The sequence below is a fragment of the Symphodus melops genome (genome assembly GCF_947650265.1).
Source record: "Symphodus melops genome assembly, chromosome: 3".
NCBI lineage: Eukaryota > Metazoa > Chordata > Actinopteri > Labriformes > Labridae > Symphodus > Symphodus melops.
Genome location: NC_136693.1, coordinates 4,349,966 through 4,357,604, shown reverse-complemented (window position 1 = coordinate 4,357,604; position 7,639 = coordinate 4,349,966). Strand labels below are relative to the sequence as shown.

General features: G+C 41.1%; 1 long non-coding RNA gene across 1 annotated transcript; it reads left to right on the top strand.

Moving 5' to 3' along the window:
• Positions 1-3,165: 3,165 nt before the first annotated feature.
• Positions 3,166-7,075, top strand: LOC306821364. Its single transcript, XR_013778781.1, has 2 exons — positions 3,166-3,447; positions 6,107-7,075. It is a non-coding gene; the product is annotated as an uncharacterized lncRNA (long non-coding RNA).
• The last annotated feature ends 564 nt before the right edge of the window (positions 7,076-7,639 follow it).

Below are 7,639 nucleotides of genomic sequence, written 5' to 3'. Positions count from 1 at the left end.
ATAGGTCCACTTTAAAAATGAAAATTGTACAGCAAACGCAAAAATCTAATTGCTGAGTCCAAAAACATTTAAAAATAGAAAGCAAGAAAACTTGCAACACTGGGTCTCCCAAAAACATCACTATTGTTTTTTCACTTAGTACACTAAACACAACGTTCCTAGAGCGCTGATAGCCTAGCGGATATGCAACACGCCCCATGTGCAGAGGCTTCAATCATCTTCACAGCGGCTGTGGGGTTCCACGCCGCCCTCGACCCTTTGCCGTACGTCATCCTCCTCTCTCTCCTCCTAACATTTCCTGTCTCTCTTCAGCTGTCCTATCTAATAAATGCAAAATGGCCCCATCAAAAAAAGGTTTGAGGACTAGCCAGGCTCTTCATGATGTGCTGTTCACTAAGCAGGTTCAGCTGTTACTTTAATCCCTTATCTGAAATGAAAGACATGGAAGCAGATTCTATAGGATATTGGTGTCTTTAGCTTGACTCTCCCAGATTTGACTCATATATAGTTCCCTTTTGATTCAAATGTGAGTGTTTTGTAAGTTTTGTCTGTAACTTTGTGTTTTTGAAAACATGAGGAGCAGGATCTGGACGACAGAGACGAGGGTCAGTAACAGAATAAAACAGGAAATGACAGTTATGAAAACAACAATAAAAGAAACGAAGAAATGACTTCACATCTGGACAGAGGATCATCTGTCAAAGTTGACATCAGCTGTCTGAGGTTCACTTGTGCAAAGGGAACGTTATTACTAGCAGTCAGGCCTTTCTCTGACAAGGAACCCATCTTTTTTAAAAAAAGACCTGGATTGTATGTCGTGGGTCCACAGCTCAACATTAATTATTTGTATGAGTAACAGAGATGAAAACAAAACAGGATGACTTGCTGCGGAAAGATTAACCTGAAAGTGATGATGAGTCTTTTCCTGGAAATATTCCTCAACCTAACTTCAAAGTGTTCACACAACACACTGAGCATCACAAAATGTGTGTGACGGGTGTCTGTGTATTGAATCATAACAAGGCCTTATGAATATACTATTTTTTGATAGGCACCATGCAGTTGAACATAGTTTACATTGAGAACATGCCACTGATGAAGAGAGCAAGAGAGCAACATCCTCCACATTCAATATTAGTAAGACAAATCCTATATGTTATGATAACATCTAAGTCTTAACGTAAGATATGAATATGAATGAATAAAAATGCAAAAATGTATGTTGTCAAGAACCAGATGGTCGTGCACTCCTTGTATGAAACACTGAAATATGGTCAATGGTGAATGGAGTCGAGCTGGAATAACACTTTGCTAGTCTTCTGAGCACTCAAACTGTGTGTACACCACATGTCACACATACACATTCACACACTGATGACAGACTTTTCAATGTAAAGGGACCATCGGAAGAAACTAGTCCCGTTTATACACATTCACATTCTACAGCAGGAGCAACTTGGGGTTTAGTGTTTTGCACAAGGACACATCAGACATGTAACTGCAGGAGCTTCTGGCTGAGTGAGAAACAGATCTACTAACTAAACCACAGCCCCCCAAATAGACCCCAAACAACATTCTTTACGATATCAATAATCATTCTCCACAGCATGCAAGCAATTTTGTAGGTAAATCGTATTTATTTGATTTTTGTAATCTAATTTGAGTATTAAAAATCATCATGAGAATGAACTCAAATACTTGATACTTGATGAATGTCCTTATGCATCATTAGTTGATACAAACACATGCACACTCTGTACCAAAGCTCACACTCCTTACACCATGCTACTTCTCGTTTGAAGACATATGCATTTATAACAGGTCATTGTGAAAATATAAATCAATAACAAAAAAGTGAATGTTCTTATGCATGATTTGGTTTAAAAACATGCCTTTTAACATTTTATTGAAGCAAAGAATGGTACAAGGGCCGAATCTTATGTGAATATAACGCCATGAAAATCCTACAGGTTGAATCTTACAAGAATGAGACAGCTTCCCATTCTTAAAGCTATACAATGATAAATAAACACATCTCATAATCTCACGAGGATTAGATTTTATTTTCTAAATCTAGGAGGGGACATATCTAGCCTTCCTCTCGTCCTGGAAGCTGTCCTATGTTTATGTTTGGCCTGCCGTACAGTAGTAAGGCTACCCTGAGCACAGAAACCCGCAGCGCCAGGCATGTTGAGTATAGGAGTTAAAAATAGCATCATCGGTCGGCCAAGCGCCGCTCCGTTACTACGCGTTTCAGCATTCTGCCCTGTGCAGGGGGAGTCTGCAGGACTGAGACCGCGGCAGCAGCAGCAGCCTGTAATGATCCCCCCACCTTTATGTGACCATGCATCATCAACCTGAGGGGCCACGTTTGGGGTAAACCCAACCTCTCAACCTGGAGTTTATCTAAATCACCTCTACGGGCCCTCTGGTTTGAACAAATAGCTGATTTATGTTTCTTGAATCACCGCCTAATTCTGCCGTTTATTCTTGGTTTGTCTCATGACAGTTTAGTCACTATAACATTTGTGTGTATTTTAGGCTCCTCCTTTGTTCCCAGTGACATGAAAGAGAGGTTTGACCACAGCAGGCAAACAATGGCCTTTCCAGTTTTGAGGAGGAGGGGGCTGCAACCACTCCAGCCTATCCCCTGTCATTGTACATTTTCATTGGATCTGACCTGTTTTTTTTTAGCCACAGGATAGGCAATGGTGGCTCCTGCTTCCACCTTCAAAGTGGGAGATTCTCCACCTGACGTCAATGGTGACTGGCGCAGCCCCCAGGAGAAGGAAGTCGGTTTTGTCTTCCCTTTTTTTTGAGGATGGAATATAAAATATGCATTTTAAAAACAATATATCGTCCCAGTGAGAAAGAATTTCAGGTTTGGGTGAACATTTTGGTACCAGTGTTATAATTTGAAGGGTGTGAGCGTCTGTGCCTGTGAGCTTTCACGTATGTTTGTGCGCGCGTGCAGGTTACAGCCTGTGTTTCCATCAGCAAGTCATAAATTAATAAAAAGCCAAATTCTGCACACTTCCACCTCTCCGTTGAATTTCGGGCGTGCGGTTTTCCACAGCATCATTATTAGGGAGATGCTGCCGTGCACGCGCATTTATCGTGCAGGAGAGGATGGCAGGGGGGGGGGGGGGGTTGTAGAAGCGGGAGCTCGCGCCGGTTCTCAAACGCTGCACGCTCGAAATTCCTCCAAGGAACCTCTGCGAGCTTTTTCTTTTTTCATCACGCGCGAGCTAAAAATAGAAACGGGGTTGGATCGTGATCCAGAAATAGATAGGGGGCATCTCTCCTATAAAAGGCTCACCATTCAAGAGTACAGTGAGCAGTTTGAAGAGGCGAAAAGCCAGAGCACATTTTCTGGAGAAACTGGCGTTTTGGTCCCTTTTTTGTGGCACTTTTCGTGTTTTTGAAGGAGGCTCCGCTGCTACAATGGTGAGTTGTGCAAACCTTTCTCTCGCTGCATGCACCTGTTCCTTTTCCTCCTGTCTAAGGCTTTTCTGATGTTGGTTGCTTGTTATTCACACCTATGCAAAACGTACAGGCAGTTTTAAGTGTTAGTGTTTCTTTCGGCAGAAAGAAACGCGATGTCATGTGTGTTTTGTGTGGATTTCTGCTGTTTTTGCACCCTGCTTTGGAGGGCTATCAAAGCAGCTAAACGGGAATCACCCTCAGATATGATTAGGAAAAGGGTGGATATGTTCTTTTGACACTCTACTGTAGTTCATTTCATGTTTTATATTTGATTGATGAAAAAAAAACAATAAATGTCTGAGAGTATTTTGGAGTTGATTTGAGAGTGAGAGGGGAGCTGTCCTCCGGCTGTGGTGCTGAAGTGTTCTTACACTGGGTTGGCTATTTTACACGGAGCATCCTCACAACACCCCTGTGGGGTTTTCAGTTAACTTTGATGCACCAAATTGAAAATACAAAGGCTTTATGCTTTTAGGGTGTAAGACATAGGATCAATCATCTTAGATTTCAGCGATTTGTCCTGCAGAAACTGAACACTCGAGCATTTCACCCATCTCAGTTGCAGCTCTTCGTTTTCACAATTTGTTGGCAGAAATTTTTTTTTCCTCCCTTTTGTGCGCGAGGAGACTAGAGTCGTGACTGCTAAAAAGTGAGTAAGGCGCGTGCTGCGTCAGTGGCGTCTGGCTCCGGTGCGCTCGAGACAGATGGGGGGAATCGTGACCGGCTGGGAGACGCGTCCACGACTGAAAGGCTGCACGGCCCAATGAAAACGGAGCGAGGGTGGGGCCCTTGCTCCGGCAGCTGGAGCTCTGGAGCCAAATTAACCCTTTGCAAATGACGGAAAGTTTACTATTCATGAAGGTAGATGCAATAATCACGATTTTTAAAATCGCAAAATGATTTTAAAAAGCAGAAAATAACACAAAAAAGACGAAGTTTTCTCGTGCAGTTCATTTGGTCTTGGCTATATTATTCGATTTAATGTCACGTAGGTGTCCACATTGGATGTTGGACAGATGAAACTGTCAGGTGCTCTGGCCTACTGCTTAGGTGCTCTTTTCTTTTGCATCACTATTGGTAGATGATGATTTTTCCTGTCCAATCAAATCGCGCACATCCCTTTGCTGTGTGTGTCTGTAACAGCAATGAGACCCCGCCCCTCTTCATCGCCGCTCTTTTTAATAACAAGGGTACATGTTGCTGCAAAGCTACGCCAATCCAGTGGGCAAACAGTATTTGTATCTTCGGCGAATTATTAATCCAAATAAGGGAGTCCTTTGTGCACCGAAATATACTCATGCACGAGGTGTTTATCTGCAAACACTTTGAGGATGAAGACCCTCGAGGAGTCCGTGGACTGGAGTGGATTTTGGATTTGAGGAGCTGAAAAAATTGTCCGTCACGAATCTTTTTGCGGTCTGGGCTTGCTGTGCAGACATGAATCTGGGAAGCCCTTACCCCAAAAAGACTTTGTGGAGGATTTGAACGTCTTTCAAATCAAGCTCAGTGGTCTGGACTCCCAAAGTGTCATCCCTGTTTTCAATACGCACACACACATTACAGAGTGCCCAGTGGATTTGAATGGGTTTAAACATTGGGTGCAGATGCCTCTCCAGCTGTGGGAGATCATCAAGTGTGGAAGGCCACAGGTCAACAAGGAAATGTCATGTCCAGGAAGTGTTGTCTTGCACCTCTGAACACAGCAGAGTACCAAATACTCACCCTCACATGGCAGTGTTACACTTATTCAGCAGTCCATACACTGTTAACTGTTACACTTGTGATGTGCCTAATTATGCACAATGTTGGTTTCTATTGTTGCTAAAAATAAACATGTTTGATAGAGAGAGAGATGTGGATTTTTTTTTTTTTGTAACACTGCATGAATATATGCAAAATAGGTTTGATGGATGAATTATTCTGCATCCAAATTACATCACCGTCATATTTGAGCTCGACACATGTCTTGCTTTCATCTGATGTGTACTCATTTAAGGATCTTCAAAGTGCTGCAGTTTTGTTGCTGAAGCGTGCAGATGAAAACAGACATGATCTCATGAAGATGTTTTGATTCTTTTACATTTCTGCTGACAGCACATGTGGGACGTAGACTGAATGTTAGACGGGCAGCTGCCAGCGAGGAGAGGATGAATCAGCTGTGGGGATTTGTTTGTAGCAATTAAGATCTAAGTGATTCATTAAAGGCACAATTTTGATTTCTATCTCAAGATTTTAAAGAGGATTTTGGGCTTTTACATTTTCTGCATAGATTTCAAACACAAGCCAAAGCATTACGAGGGAAACCTAAAGTGCACCTTTACATCACTTTAGGACATGCAAAGTGAAGAGTCCACTTCTCCTAAACGTGTCTTCTCTCTCTTTCTTTTATATTTCTTTTTCTATATTCATGGCAAACAGGATGTGTTTTTTTTTTTTTAATGTCGCCTTCTGTATTGTTGGTACACTCACACAAGCTGGACTCACAGATCACAGACCAGTTGTTCTTGCGAATTCTCACAAAAGGCAAAACACACCAGCTCTCTGTACTATAAAAATGTGTGCTTCTGATTATACAGATTATATTTACTATCTGTGTTTATGTTTTTCTTTTTACTCACAGGTTCTCTTCAGCGCGCCCCCCCACACACACACATACACACACACACACACACACACACATTTCACTCATGGAGAAGGCTGTCGTGACCAACCCACAGTGAGATCAGCGGGTGGAGTCCACAGAGCGATAGGGGAAATTTAAAGAAGGGAAGTAAACAATTATTTTTAATCATGTTGATGAACTCTTTCCATGTGTCTGCATTATACACTGTGTGTCATCAAAACCTTCAACTGCATTTTCTTTTCCCCCCACTTCTTCATGTTAAAATTATCTATCACTCCATATTACAAGAATAATAAAGACATGTCTCTAATATTATTATTTTTTAATTATTTGGTTTAGCATCTGTAAACACAAACTAGTGTTGAGTTACTTTTTAAAGTTAAGAATCACACTAAATGATCCAAATACTGTACAGCCATGTAAGACACAGTCATAAAATATCATTGTACTAAACCTTTGACCCTCAGCATTCTTTGTGAATAAAATAATGAGACAGATTACAATCTGAATATCCTTAAATATCTGAGCTGATAAATGAAGCTTTGTTAAAGCATCTTGTCTTTAACCTTATTTTTTTTCCTTCAATCTGAATCAAGCTCTCTGGATGTATCATGTTAATAACTGTGTATTTTATATATGCACACTGAACACACACACACAGCTTTAATGGAGAAATCCAGCAACGTAAAAGAGCTCCTGGTATTAGGGAGAGAAGAAGTGTCCCCCCCCCCCAAAAAAAAAAAAAGAAAGAAAGAAAGAAAAGAAAATCTCCACCAGGTCATCTTGTTTGAACCCGACTCCCCTGCTTACAGGAGAAGTGACATCAGTTACATTGATGATTGTGACATTCTGTTTCTGAAGTTCTCTGTGCTCTGACATGTGACGACGTTGTCAAGAATTACCTAGAGCAGAGAAACAGAGTCAACAGTCATTTAGCAAAATTAAAATTACATTTACAAGAGTGAAGTTGATTGTGTGTGTCATTTTGTTTTTACAAGGTGAATAAACATGTCTTATTTTAGACTCCTATATTCCTATATTTGACATCAATCCATGTTTTTTATCTGTGACCGTGATTTCTGTTTAACGTGTGGATAAAACCCTTCAGCTTTTAATGTGCCGTATGGTTGAAATACAGACAAACACTTCACATAAAAGCCAACCAAGACTGTGTAGATGAAGCAATACTTATAAAAGTGCAAGAAGAATATTTTGTAATGTATTTATTTTGCTTCTTTCTCTACGTTTTCTGATCACTCCTTTGAGTACCTTAACAATGAAAGCAGGACAAAGAAGCGAGAGGTGTGTGTGTGTATACGTCCAAACATTTGTGAGTGTGCGTGCGTGTGTGTATATCAGATTTACATTAGCCTGCAGTATGACGTGACATCTTACAGATCTTACAGAGACTTATTTGTGGCCATGGTCTTTATTTACAGAATCAGTTGAGCTATCACACACACACACACACACACACACACACACACACACACACACACACACAGACACACACACACACACACACACACA